The sequence below is a fragment of the Cnephaeus nilssonii genome, assembly GCF_951640355.1.
Source record: "Cnephaeus nilssonii genome assembly, chromosome: 13".
NCBI lineage: Eukaryota > Metazoa > Chordata > Mammalia > Chiroptera > Vespertilionidae > Cnephaeus > Cnephaeus nilssonii.
Window position 1 is genome coordinate 54,854,711 of NC_137084.1, and position 17,598 is coordinate 54,872,308.

A 17,598-nucleotide genomic window follows, 5' to 3' on the forward strand; every position below is an offset into this window, starting at 1 on the left:
TTGCCATTTATTATGGGAAAAATGGTGTAAGGGTGAGCTCTTATGAAGTATGTTCTTCTTGGACATCAGCACAGCATTGGTTCTATCTTCAAACACTCAGCATATCCTATATAATAAAAGCCTAGTATGCTAAGTGTCCAGTCGTCCGTTCAACCAAAGTGTAATATGCTAATGATATGCTAAGGCCGCTCAACTTCTCACTGTGACGTGCATTGACTATGAGGGGGCAGACAGTCGACCAGTTGACATGACATGCACTGACCACCAGGAGGCAGACGCTCTGACCGGTAGGTTAGTTTGCTGCTGGGGTCCGGCCAATCAGGACTGAGCGAGACAGGCCTGACATGCCTTGGAGCCCTCCCGCAGTCCCTTTCCAGCTGGCCAACCTCCCCCGTCCCTCCCTGGCTCCGATCGTGCATTGGTGGGGTCCCTTGGCCTGGCCTGTGTCCTCTTGCAATCCAGGACCCCTCGGACTGCAGACCAGGCCGAGGGACCCCACTGGTGCACGAATTCGTGCACCAAGCCTCTAGTGTAATAAAATAATTAGCTAGGCTTCTAAATTTCTAAGTTTACAGAAGTGAAATTAATGTTAACTAGTCTGGTATTCTTTATGGAAAACATATAATCAAAATTATGTAATTTTCATTGTCAATTTCAGATTTAAATAAGTATTTATATTAAAATCTTTTAAAGTTGTTTAGAATTAAAAGGCAACATTGGAAAATTTAGCTAAAAGATAAATATTTATTTACATGTTAAGTTCTTGAATTCTGTAACAAGAAAATATAATTCAGAGGTATATTTACCAGTTCATTTCAGTTACAGACTATGTAATTTTTGCTCTGAATTTACCATGTGTCAGTTACTGTGTTCATATGCTCATAGGCAACAAAGAGATAGTCCTTGCACTTATGGAGTTGGCTATCCAATGGAGAAGTCACAATCTATAATAATAAAAGCGTAATATGCTAATTAAATTGGACGTCCTTTCGGATGACCTTCCAGACGAAGCAGAGGCTGCGAGGGAAGCCCAGGTCCCAGGTGCCAGAGGGAAGCCGGTGCCAGCGGCCAGGGGAAGGAAGGCCTATTCTTGCATGAATTTCATGCATCAGGCCTCAGGTAGAAATAATAATATTTGAAAAGGACTGAAAGGCGAATAATAAGGTGCTGTGGGAACCGTATTAGTAGCAGCAAGTCATTCTGGGTGCTGCCTTCCTTTCTTATTAAAAAACAGCAACACTTAAAAAATATTATGCTTGCATACTAGAATGGATTTGATTTTAATGTTTGTTTGTTTTTTTGTTTAGCCCTGCACATGCTTTTCTATACTACCACATGATAGATACTTTAGTACCCAAATGCTGCATATATTTATCACTTATCTTTAAAGTCTAAGTAAACTTTCATGAACTTTTTTTGTATTGCCTGGTTTAGGTTGTAAATTCCTGAAGGGAAGATCTTTGACTTTGATATAATCATTATTGGAAAGTACCCTTAAAATATTGTATTTTTTTAAAGATTAAACTTTTTATTTAGAAACTAGAGGCCCGGTGTATGAAATTTGTACACGGAAGGGGGGTCCCCCTCAGCCCAGCCTGCACCCTCTCTAAACCGGGACCCCTTGGGGGATGTCCGACTGGGGGCAGTCGGGCATTCCTCTCACAATCCTGGACCGCTGGCTCCTAATCGCTCACCTGCCTGCCTGCCTGGTCGCCCCTAACTGCCACCCCCGTCTGCCTGATCACCCCTCACTGCCTTTGCGTGCCAGCCTGATCGCCCCTAACTGCCCCCCCCCCCCCCCGCTGGCTTGGTCACTCCTAACTGCCCCCCGCTGCCAGCGAGGTCACCCCAGCTTCCCCCTCCCTGCCAGCCTGGTTCCTCCTAACAGCCCCCCTCCCACTGTCCTGGTCACCCCTTACTGCCCCCTCCGCCGGCCTGGTCACCCCAACTGCCCCCCTCTGCTGGCCTGGTTGCCCCTAACTCCCCCCCCTGCCGGCCTGGTTGCCCCCAACTGCCCCTCCCCTGCTGGCCTAGTTGCCCCTCACTACCGCCCCCCTCGCCAGCCTAATCGCCCCCAACTGCCCCCCATGCCGGCCTGGTTGCCCCCAACTGCCCCCCCCCCCGTTGACCTGGTCGCCCCCAACTCCCCCCCTCTGCTGGCCTGCTCACCCCTAACTGCCCCCCTGCCATCCTGGTCACCTCCGACTGTCCCCCTTGCTGGCCTGGTTGCCCCCAACTGCCCCCCTGCCGGCCTGGTCGCCCCTCACAGCCCCCCTCGCCAGCCTGGTTGCCCCACGCAGCCTACTTGTTTAGTCATTTGGTCGTCCCTCACTAACCCCCCTGCCGGCCTGGTCATAGGCAGCCATCTTGTGAGGGCGTGAGGATTAATTTGCATATTACCTCTTTATTATATAGGATAATCCTAGATTCATCTGTGGTTTAAGAAATAATAGAGAGATTTGTACTCTTTACCTAGTTTCCTTTAGTAGTGATATCTTCTATTAGCATCAAAATCAGGATATTTCCAGATATTTATTGTAGCCAAGAGAGAGAACAGTTCTTTCACTGCAAGAATCCCTCCTGCTGCTCTTTGGTAACTACATCCAATTTCCCCTTATTCTTACCACCCTCCTCCCAGTTAACCTCTGGCAACCTCTCATTTATTTTTTACTCCCATAATTCTGTAATACCTATAGTCATTTCAAGAGTGGTATATAAATAGAATCATATAGTGGAGACTATTTGTGATTAGCTGTTTAACTCAGCATAATTTCCTAGAGATTCATTCAAGTTTCACATACCACAAGTTCATTCCTCTTTATTGCTGACTAGTGTTCAATGGTGTGGCTATATTAATTCAACCATTCACCCATTGGAGAACAGCTGGCTCCTTTCCGGTTTTTGGCTATCCTATATAATAAAAGCCTAATATGCAAATTGACTGAATGGCAGAATGACCGGTGGAATGACCAGTAGCTATGACGCACACTGACCACCAGGGGGCAGATGCTCAACACAGGAGCTGCCCCCAGCCCGCAGGCCCCAGGCCAGCCAAGACGGGTGCCTGCGGGGGGCCCCCCAATCACCCCACCGGTTGCCCCACAGATCATCCCTGATCTCCAGCCAGGCCTAGGAACCCTACCCGGGCACGAATTTCGTGCACTGGGCCTCTAGTTACAAATAAAGCTGCTATAAATATTCTGGTGCAGCTTTTTGTGTGAGTGTGAGTTTTTATTTTTATAGGATAATTGCCCATGAGTGTGATTGCCAGGTCCTATGGTAGTTGCTGTTTGTTTTTTACAGAAACTTTTTAACTGTTTTTTAGAGTGACCGTACCATGTTGTTTTGATAGTTTCCAGTTTAGAATAACCTTTGAATATCTAGTTCTTTCTAAATGAAAAAATTTTTGGGGGGAGGGGCATTTGTCTGTTAAGTAGATTTGTACTCTCTGTCCAGATTAATAAAATTCAGTATTAGAAAAGTTTTTCAGAAAATAAAAAATAGGAATTGGTCTTTTATTCTTTGTCAGTCAGTTATAAAGGGTCTGTTATTAAAAAATTTAATGAAACCAAAGGCTTTACACATAGATTTTGACTATGTCTAAAGGAAAGTGAATCTAATCTGTACATGATATATTCTGGATACTAATGATAATCTAATAAGCTTCATCTTCTCTTTATCTAAAGAGCCTTTTATTTATATTGATATTATATAACTGTTACTATAGTAACAGGGTGATGGTTTCAGAATAGGCAAGAATTTAAATATTTTTAGAGGTACTGAATTAAGCTTTAAGAATTAACTTTGTTTTATAACTTTATATTGCTTATTAGACTAAGTTGAAATTGTTGACTTAAAACATCAACAATAAAATTCCTAAATATTGGGAGGTTTTATTAAAAAAACTTTTTTTATTGTATTTAGGTATGCATTTCTGATTTGGAAAGTACAGAAAAGCATAAAGAAGAAAGTAAAAGTTTATAATTTTACTGTGTAGCAATTTACTAACATTTTAGTGTTTTTTCTTATTTCATTCCTTTTCCTCCAGTGTATCTCATAAATGCACAGACATAGATGCATACTCACATTTTACACTATATGCCTATTTTTTAAAATTGGGGGCATATTGTTTTGTGACATTTTTTGTTTCTATGCCATATAGTTATTTTATTTTTTAAAAAATTTGTATTGTTTTATTTTTATTTAATTTATTGGCTAATAAAACCATACAGGTTTCAAGTGTACAATTCTATAACACATCACCGCTATTGCTCATGATGATAATTTTTGGAGGGTTGTCTCCTACCTTTTCACTTCTTGACCATGTCTTCATTACGAGTTGATGCTATACATACACACATACACAGCCCCACTCAAAATGTTTGGTGCAGTGAAATAATAACTATTTGGATAGCAATAATATAATTTTGTTAGATTTGGCTGTGACAGTTATTTTTCTTTAATTACACTGCTATGCTTTTGTTAGATTTTTCTTTAATTACACTGCTATGCCTTTGAATAATATGAAAGAATATGCAGAACTGACTCCATATTATCTTCATCATCTTTGTCTTTATTTTTATCAGTGACCATTTATTTATTAAGTACAAAGCACTTTGGTAGGTTTTGGGCCCAAATATAAGCCATTAATTTGTCCTTAAATTTAATTTAGTTGAGGGAACAATGTATAACTAGATGTGGATTTAAAATGAATAAGTAATTAATTGTCCAAGATAGCATATTCATGTCAAATATGTGGTTAACAGTACATTTCTTAGAACTTTAGAAAAGAGAGTTAGCTTTTGGCTGGGGCAATCAGAGAAAGTTTTATGATTTACTTGGGACTTGAACCTTGAAGAAAGGAGAGGACTTGGAGGAAGCTCCATCTTAGAGATGTGTCATTGGTGACTACAGCACAAAATTCTTGCCTTTCCAAGGATTTCCAAGTTGGGCCAAGGTTTAGGAAAAACTGCATAAAAAAAGGATAAGAGCATCTATTGTGTTAGGGACCGTAGGTGAAACTGGAGTTACGAAAATAATAGTCACTGCTTCTGAGGACTTTAAATATTACTGGGGGAGAGAAATATGTAAATCAATGGGAGTAAAGCACATCTCTGCTTTTTTTTTTTTTTTTTAGTGTTGATAGCTCAAAGTAGAAAACAGTACACTGTTTATACTATGTAATTATGAATATAAATTTTGCTAGTTATGTTTGTATTAGTGTTGTGGGGTCAGGTAAAGAACTATATACTTTAAATAAGAGATATCTCTATTAATGCTTTTTTTTTTATTACAAAAATACTTTCCCTTGGGCTCCCCTGTAGTACTCTTATTACTCATAATTACCTTTCAGTAAGCCCTGCTAAGTCTCAGTTATTAGACCAGTGGTTTATAATTGAAATGATTAACTAATACTTTTAAAAATTAAAAACTTAAGGCAGTTGAATTAATACCCATCTGAAAATGCTGTTTTTTTTTTTGTTATATGTTAGTAAACACATTTTGGAAGAAAAAGTATATAATTTTTCAACCAGTATAGTTTTTTAGTTTTTAGAATTGGTAGAGAATTAATTGTTAAGGTGAAAAAATGTATAAAAGGTATATAGAAAAGGTATAAAATAAAGAATTAAATATTTTTCTGGCTTCTGCCCAAGATATGGCTATAAAATGATGGAAACGTTTTCCTGGGGCTAATGTGCCAGAACCAATTACCCACAAGCACACCAGCTGCTAGGAGGCCACAGTGTGATTAAGTGAGAGCACATAGCCTTGGCTAGTGTGGCTCAGTTGGTTGGGTCATGGGTTTGATTCCGGTCAGAGCACATGCTCAGGTTGTGGGTTCAATCCCCAGTGGAGGTGCCTATGGGAAGCAACCGATCGATGTTTCTCTCTCACATTGATGTTTCTGTCTCTCTCTCCCTTTCGTTCCTCTCTGTCGCTAAAATAAATGAAAACATATCCTCTGTGAGGATTAAATAAATAATTTAAGAAAAGAGAATACATAAATTTTGCGTTCACATGATTTCCTTTTATTTTGTTGGTTGTTACAATGACTGAGGATTTCAGTCTTTCAAAATTCATCATATGCTGCCTGTAGTTATTTAAAATGTAATGTCAAGTGTAGTTCATTTATGTTTAGTTTAATTATAATTTATGACATTTAAAAGTCTTTCTATTTAAGTCCTTCTGAAAACCTCTCTGCAATTTCTTTTATGCCACTAACCATTCAACAATGCATGCATTTTAAGATTGTAAACATATATCTAGTAGGTTTGTTGCTAGCATTTGTTTTTTAATTTTAAACATGCACTGTCTTTGAATAAAACATCTGTACTTGATTTTTCAAACATAGGGCTTGAAAATGTTGATTCAAATGTATTCTTATAAAGCTACTTCAATTTAATTAGATTCAGCAGGCATATATTAAATCAGTGCTGTGCTAGGCACGTTAGGATACAAAAGAAATACAAAACGGATTGTAAACTAGTTGGAGAAATTTGACAGATGAATAGAAATAAATAAACTGAAAGTATTAAATTTAAAAACAGTTATAAACACCCTCTCTCAAATCGCTCCTCTAAGCCTTCCCTGTGCAGCAGCAAATGGTATCAACCATCCATCCAATTGCTCAGGTTAGAAACTTAGGAGCTTTAACTCTTTTCTTCTCCTTATACTCCTAGTCCAATCCATTAGGAAATCTTATTCTACTTGTAAAATATATTCTGGATCATAGAGTGACACCTCCACAGTTAGACTGAGGCCCCCCATAGCCTGAGCCCTGCCATCTCCTGTCTGAGCTATCTTTATAACCTAGCTGGTTTACATCTTTCCATTCTTGTTGTCCTATAATCTGTCTTCCCGATAGGAGTCAGAGTCATTGGAAATACAAGGTAGAGCATGTCTGTCTTCTGCTTAAACTCAGAAAATCCTTCCCTTCCCACGACACCCCAGATAAAATTCAAATGACTCACTGTGGCTTTTAGGACTCTGTGTAAGCAGCTTCCCCACACCTCTCTATTCTGTAATGCATAATCTTCTATTTTTCATGGCACTTATAAGTACTGAAATTGTCTTATTTGTTTATTGTCTTTCTTTTCTCACTGTCTATAAGCTGCTTAAGAGCAATGACTCTTGCTTGTTCACTGACATATCCCTGGAACCTACAAACAGCACTTAGCATATAATATATGCTCAGTAAGTAATTTTGAATGAATGTAGGTTGGGAACAAATACTTGTGAAAATGGCAAGGAAGAGAGAGAATGATCCTTCTAAGTTGGTGAACATAAAATGCCTATTTTTCTTCTCTCCTTCCATTAGCCCCATGACCCAAGTTCTTTAAGCCAACCAAATGACCTTGTTTTCCCACACAGAGGTAAACAAAGAAGCGGATCTGTCCTTAGCTCAGTAACTGAACTAGTAGATTCCTATGTTGGAAGCTTTCTTAGAAGTACCAGAATTAAGAATGATATTTCTCTCTCTGTTCTTACTCTAATTCTTTCAGTCACTTTGGGGAGAGTGTTTCTGATACCCATTGTAACATTAGGAAATGTTGAGCTCTTATCTTTGCTTTGCAAAAGGTGAGATATTGCTGTCCAAGAATAGGTTCCTTAAAGTTTCCATGGCTCACTTGATCACAAAGGTGGGCATAGAGGGATTTTCCCAGAGACTATAGTCAACCTTGTGAGCATGGAAAAGGGAATTGTTAGAGACTCCTTTTTTTTTCTTTTGTTGGATAACTTAATACCATGTTTTCAAGATATAGCCATATTGTTGTATTACTTTGAACTTGACACTGTTTTGAAGAACTATGTGTGTTACTTTATATGCTTCCAATGCATTGCTTCTGTTTGTTGCATAGTGCACCAGAATATCCATACCCTATTATGCTTTATAGTAGCTTTATTGAGGTATAAATAACAAACCATAAAATTTACTCCTTAAAGTTTACCATCCAGCTATTTTTAGTATCCTCACAGAACTGTGCACCCATCACTATTCTCTAATTTTAGGATATTTCATCTGCTACATTTTACTTGTTCATTCTTCCAGCAATGGATATCCAGATTACTTCCATTTCTCAACATCACAAGCAATGTGGTGATGAATGTATTTACACAACCATTTTATGAGTTTCTCTGGGTGTGCATGGATACAGACCAAGAAGGTGGATTTTAGATTACGTACTTTCTGGTAAAAGGACAGAATTGTCTTGGGATGTGAGAAAATATTATTCTAGTTCATTTGGAGGTAGATTTATTGTTACTTTCAGAGGGAATTTTGTCTTGTGTTTCTTTGACTTGTATTTATATTTGAATAATTTGACTATTCATCCTAGGAACTTCAGGGTTGTATGTTGAATTTTGAAACTAATAGGGACTCTGATATAAGTGGCTTGAAAGACTACTACATGGTCAAAAAGACCAAAGGAAAAAAAGGTGTCATTTCTTTTTGGGCATGGATTATTATCATTATTCAACTAGTCTTTATGTACCTTTGTTTTCTGTTTGCCTTGTAAAAATAATATAAGATATATATTAAAAAATTGAAAGAGACAAATATAAAGAAAATATTAATAATAAAAAAGCAGATATAAAGAAGCAGAATTTTACAAAGGAATATAAATAAAAGTCATATAAGAAGGAAAATACAAAACAACCCATATACTCAGCATTTGGCTTCAATTGACACCTGAAGGAGGATGTGGCTCCTCTTTACTGCTGGTAGGAGTGGTCTCTATTGACACCCTTGGTTGGGAGTAGTTACCAGCTGGTGGGGATGAAAGTCTCAGCTCTCTACCTGGTTTTCTCTGAATTTTCTCTGTTGGGGGAGATAGGGCACCTTGTTTACAGCCTTGTGAAAGTGGAAGTCTAGGCTCTCCACTTGGTCACAGTTTGTTTGTTTTTTTCTGTTGTGTTTGGCTGGAGTATAATGGTTATTGTCTAAAAGTTTCTGTTTTGATAAGCTGCCTTTGTACTGGTCGTTTACTAAGACAGAGCCGGTTTTTGTCTGTGCTTATTAGAATTTCCAGTTTGTGGGCTTCTTCAGCTCCAAGTCTGGGATACATAAGGCAAAAAGAAAACCTAGGTATTTACCATTGTGTTATTCTTTGGATTGTAAGATCTCTAGATGGTCTACTTTCTTCTTTCTACCTTTTAGCCTTTTAAAATTTGTTTTATATATAATGTCTAGGATTTTTAGTTGTAATTAATGGGAGAAATAGGGAAAATATGTATACCTGAATTTCCCAGAAGTCCTTCTTCACATAGAAATTTTATAAGGTAATCAAAAATAATCAAGCACACAAGGAAACAAGGCACCAAACAAGATCTGGCAAAAACAACAAAAGAAAAATAGACTTTCAGAGAGTACATGTATTGGAATTATCTGAAAATGTTATAAAACAAGTGTGTTTATTATGTTTAAAGTAAAAGATGACTTTTGATTCAGGCCAAATTGGAGTAATGGGGAACAGATTTATCCTTCTGCCTGAAACAACAAAATAAATGAAATAACAGTTTTCAAGACATTGTACATTAAGCAATGAAGGAGGATGATACCTTAGAGATTGGAAACTAGTGAGATGAGACCTTTGGTTTCCTTGGTTTACTACCCAGAGAGCATTTCTAGGCCACGTAGCAGAGGCAGAGCCTGCTGTATCCCAGAGTTGATGAGACATAGCTAGGAGTCCAAGAAGACTCCTAGAGATTGCAGGTAGGAGATAAGAAAGGTAGGGAGCTCCAGAGATGTGCAGAAGGTCTCAGTAAGTACTCAGCTGAGTTATGATCATTGCACACAAGTGAAGGAGCTACCTGAGACTAGGGAAAGAACCAGCCAAATGCATCAAAGGGAAAAATCCTCTGAGCTCACGAAGGGCTGGGAATAGTTTCTGTTTCTATCTTTGAGAATAGAAAATCTCATAATTCATGGGGTAGTGAATTTGAAGTCATAGCAATAGAAACTATCCACAATGAAATACCCAGAGGAAAAAAAAATATGAACAATATTAGTGATCTAATAGAACAACTTGAATTGCTCTATCTGTATTGAATTAGAGTCTCTGAAAGAGAGAGAGGGAGGGTCAGAGAAAGTATTTGGAGAAATAATGGACAAAAATGTCTCAAATTTGATGAAAACTCTAAACTCTCGTATGTAAGAAGTATAATGAACCTCAAGAATGGGAACATGGGAGAAACTAATCATGTCATAGTCAGTTAAACTAATGACAACAAGAAAATCTTTAAAGCAGCCAGAGAAAAGAGCAACATTTTATATAGAGGAACAAAGATGGTGACAGCAAATTTCTTATTGGGGGTAATACAAACCAGAAGACAGTTAAGCAGTATCTTTAGTACTGAAGAAGAATTGTCAATCTAGAATTGTATATCCAGCAAATATCAATCAAAGTCAAAGGTGAAATACTTTTTTATAACTTCCCACCAAAATACTTTATCCAGCAAAATTGTCCTTCAGAAATGAAGGAGAGATACAGATTGTCCAAAACAAATAAAGCCTTAGGAGTTTATAACCATTGGACCTGCTTTACAAGACATGCGGAAAGGAGTTCTTTAAGCTGAAAAAGACACTAATTAGTAATGTGAAAACATATGCAAATATACAGCACAGTGGTAAAGGTAAATAGTCCAATTCAGAATACTGTAATTTTGTAATATGGTGTTGTGTCAACAACTTTAGCATACAGGTTAAATGACAAAGGTATTAAAATAGCTATATTTGTTAATGGATATACAATATAAAAAAGATGTACATTATAACATCAAAACAAAATGTGTGTGGGGGAGTAAAAGGGTAGAGCGTTGATATGCAATAGAAGTTAAGTTTTTACCAATATAAAAACACTATTATACATACAAAGTATTTTATGTCAGCCTTATGGTTACCACAAAGCAAAAATCTACAGTTGATGCACAAAAGATGAAAAGAAGGAAATCAAAGAAAAGCAGTGTGGAAAATAATTAATTCAGAAAGGAAGACAACAAGAGAGGAAGAAAGGAAGAAGGAATCTACAAAATAGCCAGAGGACAGTTAATAAGATGGCGTTATGTAAGTCCTTACCTATCAATAATTATATTAAATGTACTAAGTTCTCCAATCAAAAGGCATGGATTGGTTGAATAGATAAAAAATTAAGACACAGCTATATGCATCCTACAAGAGACTCATTTTAGCTTTAAAGACACATACAGTATTTGTTTAAAGTTAATGGATGGAAAAAGATATTCTATGCAAATGGTAACCAGAAGAGAGCAGGAGTAGTAATTCTTATATTGGACAAAATAGACTTTAGTCAAAAGCTGTAACAAGAGTCAAAGAAGGTTATTATATAATGATAAAGGGGTCAGTTCATCAAGAGAGATAATAATTATAAATATTAATGCATCCAACATTATAGCACATAAATACATTAAGCAAATACATACAGACTGAAGCAAAAAAACCATACAATAATAGTAGGGTAGTTCAGTATTCAACTTAAGCAGTAGATAGATCATCTAGACAGAAAATCAATAAACATTAGACTAGAGACAAAATGGACACACCACTATAGACAAAATGGACTTGACAGACATCTTTAAAATATTTTATCCAACAGCAGATGCACATTCTTTTCAAGCACACATGGAACATTCTTCAAGACAGACCAAATATTAGGTCATAAAGCAAGTCTTAGCAAATTTAAGAAGATTGAAATCATATAAAATATATTTGCTGACCACATGGTATGAAACTAGTAATCAATAACAGGAGAAAAACTGGAAAATACACAAATATGTGGAAATTAAATAATACACTCCTGAAAAACCAATGGACCAGAGAACAAATCAAAAGGAAAATTAAAAAATATCTTAAGACAAACAAAAATAGAAACACAATATGCCATCTAACTACAATAACATCTAACTACAATAAAGAGAGTTCTAAGAGGGAAGTTTATAGTGATAAACACCTACATAAAGTAAAAAAGAAAGAGCTGAAATAAACAACCTAACTTTACAACTCAAACTAATAAAGGAACAAATTAAGGGCAAAGTTAGCTGAGTGAAGGAAATAACAAAGTGGAAATGAAATAGAAAAACAATAGAAAAGATAATTGACAAATCTTTAGCTAGACTAACAAAGAACAAATACAGAAGACTCAAATAAATAAAATCAGAGACAAATTGGATAATCTAGAAGAAATGGATATATTCCTAGAAACATGTAAATTACCAAGACTGAATCATGAAGAAATAGGAAATCTGAATGCACTAATAATAAGTAAGGAGATTGAATCAGTAATCAAAAAGCCCAGGAACAGTTGGTATCACAGATTGGTGAATTCTACTAAACATTTAAAGAATTAATGCCAATCTTTCTCAAAGTCTTTCAAAATATTTAAGAGAGAACACTCACAAACTTATTTCACAAAGCCAACATTATCCTGATGCCAAAGCCAGATAGTGACACTACAGAAAAAGAAAACCACAAGCCAATATCCCTCGTGAATACAAAATTTTTTAACTAAATAATAGTAAACCAAATTTAATAGCACAGTAAAAGAATTGTACACTATAATCAAGGGGATTTATCCCATTGGAATACAAGGATGGTTCAATATACCACATTAATAGAATGAAAGATAAAAATCATATGATCATCTCTATATAGAAAAGTTATTTGATGAAATTCAACATCCTTTAATGACAAAAATTCTTAGCAAATTGGGTGTTGAAGGACTGTACCCCACTGTAATAAAGGGCACATATGAGAAGCCCACATCTAACATACCCATTGTGAAAAGCTGAAAGCTTTTCCTCTAAGATCAGGACAAAACAAGGTTGCCTACTCTCCCTATTACTATTCAACATAGTCTTGGTAGTGCTAGGTAGAGTAATTGGGCAAGATTAAAGAATATGAAAGGCATGTATATCTGAAAGTAGAAGTAACATTGTTTCTGTTTGCAGATGTTATGATCTTATTTATAAAAACTCTAAAGACGGCACCAAAAAACTCTGGTAGAACTAATGAATTTAATACAGTCGCAAGATACCAAACCAATATACCAAAAACAGTTGCATTTCTATACACTAACAACAAAATATCTGAAAAAGATATTAGAAAACCAATTCCATTTACAGTAGCATAAAAACAAAATTTAGGAATAAATTTAATCAAGATGGTGAAAGATTTATACACTGAAAACTATAACACTTTGATGAGAGACACTGAAGAAGACACAAATCAATGAAAACATACCTGATATTCATGGATTGGAAGAATTAATATTGAAATATCTGTAATACTCAATACCATTTATGGATTCAGTACAATCCCTATCAAAATTTCAATGACATTTTCACAGAAATAGAAAAACAACCCTAAAATGAGTATGGAACCACAATAGACCTCTTATAGCCATAGCAATCCTGAGAAGTGATAATAAAGCTGGAAGCATCCCATTTCCTGATTTCAGACTGTATTACAAAGCTATAGTAATCAAATCAGTATAGTAATTAAAGTCTCATATATAACACCTGAAACCATAAAACTGCTAGAAGAAAATAGGGAAAATGCTCCTTGACATTGGTCTTGGCAATGATTTTTGGATATGACACCCAAAACACAAGCAACAAAAGCAAAAATAAATAAATGGGACTACATTAAAGCTTTTGCATAGCAAAAGATACAATAAAATGAAAAGGCAGCCAAGAAATGGGAGAAAAATATTTGCAAACCATACATCTGATGATAAGGGGTTTATATTAAAAATATGTAAGGAACCCCTACAACTCAATAGCAAGAAAATATTCTGATTAAAAATGGACAGGATTTTTCCACAGGTACATGAAATGATGGTCAATATCTCTAATCATCAGAGAAGTGCAAAGCAAAACCACAGTTAGATATTACCTCACACCTCTTAGAATGGCCATTATGAAAAATAAAAGAGATAAATGTTGAGGATGCTGCAGTGAAAAGGGAACCCTTTGGTACTGTCTTAAAATAAAAACTGGTACAGCCACTATGAAAAATGAAATGGATCCTCCTCAAAAAATTGAAAATAGAACTACAGTTTTATCCAGCAATTGCTCTTTTGAGTATCAGATATGTGAAGAAAATGATATCACTATCTCAGCGAAATCTCCATTCCCATGCTCAATGTAGCATTATTCACAATAGTCAAGGCATTTAAAGAATATGTGTGTCTCTTGAAGTATGAATGAAGATAAGATCACACACACACACACACACACACACACACACACACACACACACATGTTAGCCAGCCATAAAAGAAGGAAATTCTATTTGGGACTACTAGGTTGGTTATTGAGAATATTATGCATGCTAAGTGAAATGAGGTAGGGAACAATGAATACTGTGTAATCTCACTTATCTATAGAATCTAGAAAAGTAGAAAATTATAGAACCAGAGTAGAATAGCGGTTGTAATGGGCTGTAGTTTTGGGGAAATTGGGAGATCTGGTCATAGGGTGCAAACTTACAGTTATAAGAAATAAGTTCTTAGGATTTAATGTATAGTATTGTGACTATAGTTAACAGTATCGTATTCTATACTTGAAAGTTGTGAAGGTAGTAGATATTCACTGTTCTCATCATAAAAAAAGTTTATTATGCTAGGTTATGGAGGTGTTAACAAACTTTATTGTGGTAATCATTTTTGCATTGTATACATGTATGAAATCATTGCATTGTATATCTTAAATTACACACTACTATATTTCTCTAAAGCTGGCCCCAAAAAATAAATGTACAAGCAGATAATGTCGATTTATGGTGATAACTCCACTGAATAGCTAAAGTCCTATAGTTAAAGCAAATTTTGGGTTGCTAGTTAGACTGGGACTAGAAAGAATCACTTTGATTTTTATTGTCTCTCTGCCTTTGTCTATTTTTCTGTCTCTCTTCCTTATTTTATTATTTTTATTTTTTTACCCAGGTATCGTTATAAGTTGGGAGCTCTCAGTATCAATGTCCCTGCTATTAGGATGTATAGACCCAAAATTAGTATAACAAAATACTCACTAATTCTTACTCAAACATCTTTCTTAGGTTAACACTCTCATTGTCCTTGTCAGTCTCAGATGATGTTGGATATTGCAGATATTTGACAATTCAATGCAGATTCATTCCAAATCATTGAAAAATGAAATTGCAGGTCTTGTAAAAGGGCATTTCATGTAGCCCTTAAAAGTTTATATTTCTGAACAAATTAAATCACAGAGAAATGTGGACGTGGCATTTAATGGCTAAAGAAACTTTTTGAAATTTATTTTTATTTTTCAAATTAAGGTTCCAGTTAGACCATTTCCTCACTATTTACTCTGAAATTTTACTTCTTGTTTTAAGTTGACCAAAATTCTCTTTGTGGGTTTTTAAAACAATTATTCTTAGGTAATGTGGACCTTCTAAAGTCCTTTTTAAAAAATTAAATTACATCAAGGAAAAAAAGAACTTAGATTATAGCTTAGGAGCCCAACCATCCTCCTATATAATAAAGAGGTAATATGCAAATTAACCCTCACACCCTTACAAGATGGCTGCCTAGGAGGCGGACCTTTTGACGCTGACTGGCATAGAAACTGACCAATCAGAACCAAATCCTGGTGAACTGCCAGGAGCCAATGGCTGCCTAGGAGGCAGAGCTTTTGACACTGACTGGCATAGAAACCGACCAATCAGAACCAAATCTGGGTGAACTGCGAGGAGCCAATGGCTGCCTAGGAGGCAGAGCTTTTGACGCTGACTGGCATAAAACTGACCAATCAGAACCTAATTTGGGTGAACTGCGAAGACAGAACCTAAGGTGGGGACTGAGGAGGGGTTTTAAGGGCAACAGCTGTTTGGTGTAAGGTGTAAGAAAGCGGTTCAATTTTTTAATGACCAGTTTGGCAATATAGTGCATATGGCTGGCTATCAGTCCAGATATAGGGATAGTGTATTTTTGTCTGCCAAGAGCATCTCCTCCTGCTGAAAAAGGCTCCCCCCCCATTTAAGCAATGCAACCCTATATAATCTGTCTATACTAATAAAAGGGTAATATGCTAATTAGACCGTGTTGACCGGCCATCTTCCGGATGTCCAATTTCCTTCCAGACAAAGCCATGGTGGTAGGGGTCAAGGCAGAGACAGTTAGGGGCAATCAGGCCACCAGAGGAGCGCAGTTGGGGGTGAGATCAGGCCGGCCGAGGGTTAGGGGCAATCAGGCTGGCAGGGGAGGACAGTTGGAGGCAAGATCAGGCCAGCAGGGGAGAGCAGTGAGGGGCGAGATCAGGCCAGCAGGGGAAGGCAGTTAGGGGTGATCAGGCAGGCAGGCAGGCAGGTGAGCGGTTAGGAGCCTGCAGTCCCAGATTACGAGAGGGATGTCCGACTGCTGGTTTAGGATTGGGCATAAACCGGCAGTCAGACATCCCCCAAGGGGTCCCTGATTGGAGAAGGTGTAGGCCGGGCTGAGGGGAACCCGACCCCCCCCCCCCCCCCCGGGCCACTAGTCTATACATATATAACACTCTAAGCGACCGGTCAACCATTCGACCAGTGGATCATTTGACCAGTCGCTATGATGCACACTGACCACCACGTGGCAGGTGCTCAATGCTGCCCCCGGTGGTCAGTATGCTCCCACAACGGGAGCACCACTCAGCTTACCGAGCGGTGGCAGCGGAGGTGGCAGGCACAGCGGGGCCGGGATGAGTGGGAGCACATGGCGCCCAGGGTGGGCTGGGGCTCCTTGGCTGCCTGCTGCTTTTCTGCGCAATACTGCATCCCTCAGAGGTTGTTGGACTGCCGGTTTCAGCTCAATCCCCTGAGGGGTCCCGGATTGCGAGAGGGTGCAGGCCAGGCTGAGGGACCCCACCAGTCCTCTAGTCTTACCTTATAATAGAGAAACATGCAAATTGACCGCACCTCCGCTATGCCCACGATTGGGCCGGCAGGAGGCTGGGGGCGGGACTCCGGGTGGCATATCCGCCGTTGAGAAGTTCAAGATGGCGGTGCCAAGTGGCCGGGCCCATGCCGCCGCTCCCAGGGGTGCCTGGGGCGATCGGCACCCTGGGGGGTGTGGCCGGGCCCATGCCGCCACTCCCCGGGGTGCCTGGGGCGATCGGCACCCCGGGGGGCGTGGCCGGGCCCATCAGCACCCCGGGGGGCGTGGCCGGACCCATGCCGCTGCTCCCGGGGGTGCCTGGGGCCATCGGCACCCCGGGGGGCGTGGCCGGGCCCATGCCGCCGCTCCCGGGGGTGCCTGGGGCGATCGGCACCCCGGGGGGCGTGGCCGGGCCCATCGGCACCCCGGGGGTGTGTGGCCGGACCCATGCCGCCGCTCCCGGGGGTGCCTGGGGCGATTGGCACCCCGGGGGGGCGTGGCCAGACCCATGCCGCCGCTCCCGGGGGTGCCTGGGGCCATCGGCACCCGGGGGGGGGGGCGTGGCCGGCCCATGCCGCCGCTCCCGGGGGTGCCTGGGGCGATGGCACCCCGGGGGTCGTGGCCGGGCCCATCGGCACCCCAGGGGGGCGTGGCCGGACCCATGCCGCCGCTCCCGGGGGTGCCTGAAGCGATCGGCACCCCGGGGGGGCGT

The 17,598-nt window shown here is 39.1% G+C and overlaps 1 protein-coding gene across 2 annotated transcripts in view; it reads left to right on the plus strand.

Moving 5' to 3' along the window:
- The window catches only part of TMEM135 (transmembrane protein 135), a 236,886-nt gene that overhangs the window by 33,597 nt on the left and 185,691 nt on the right, over positions 1–17,598 (plus strand). The window lies entirely within an intron of this gene.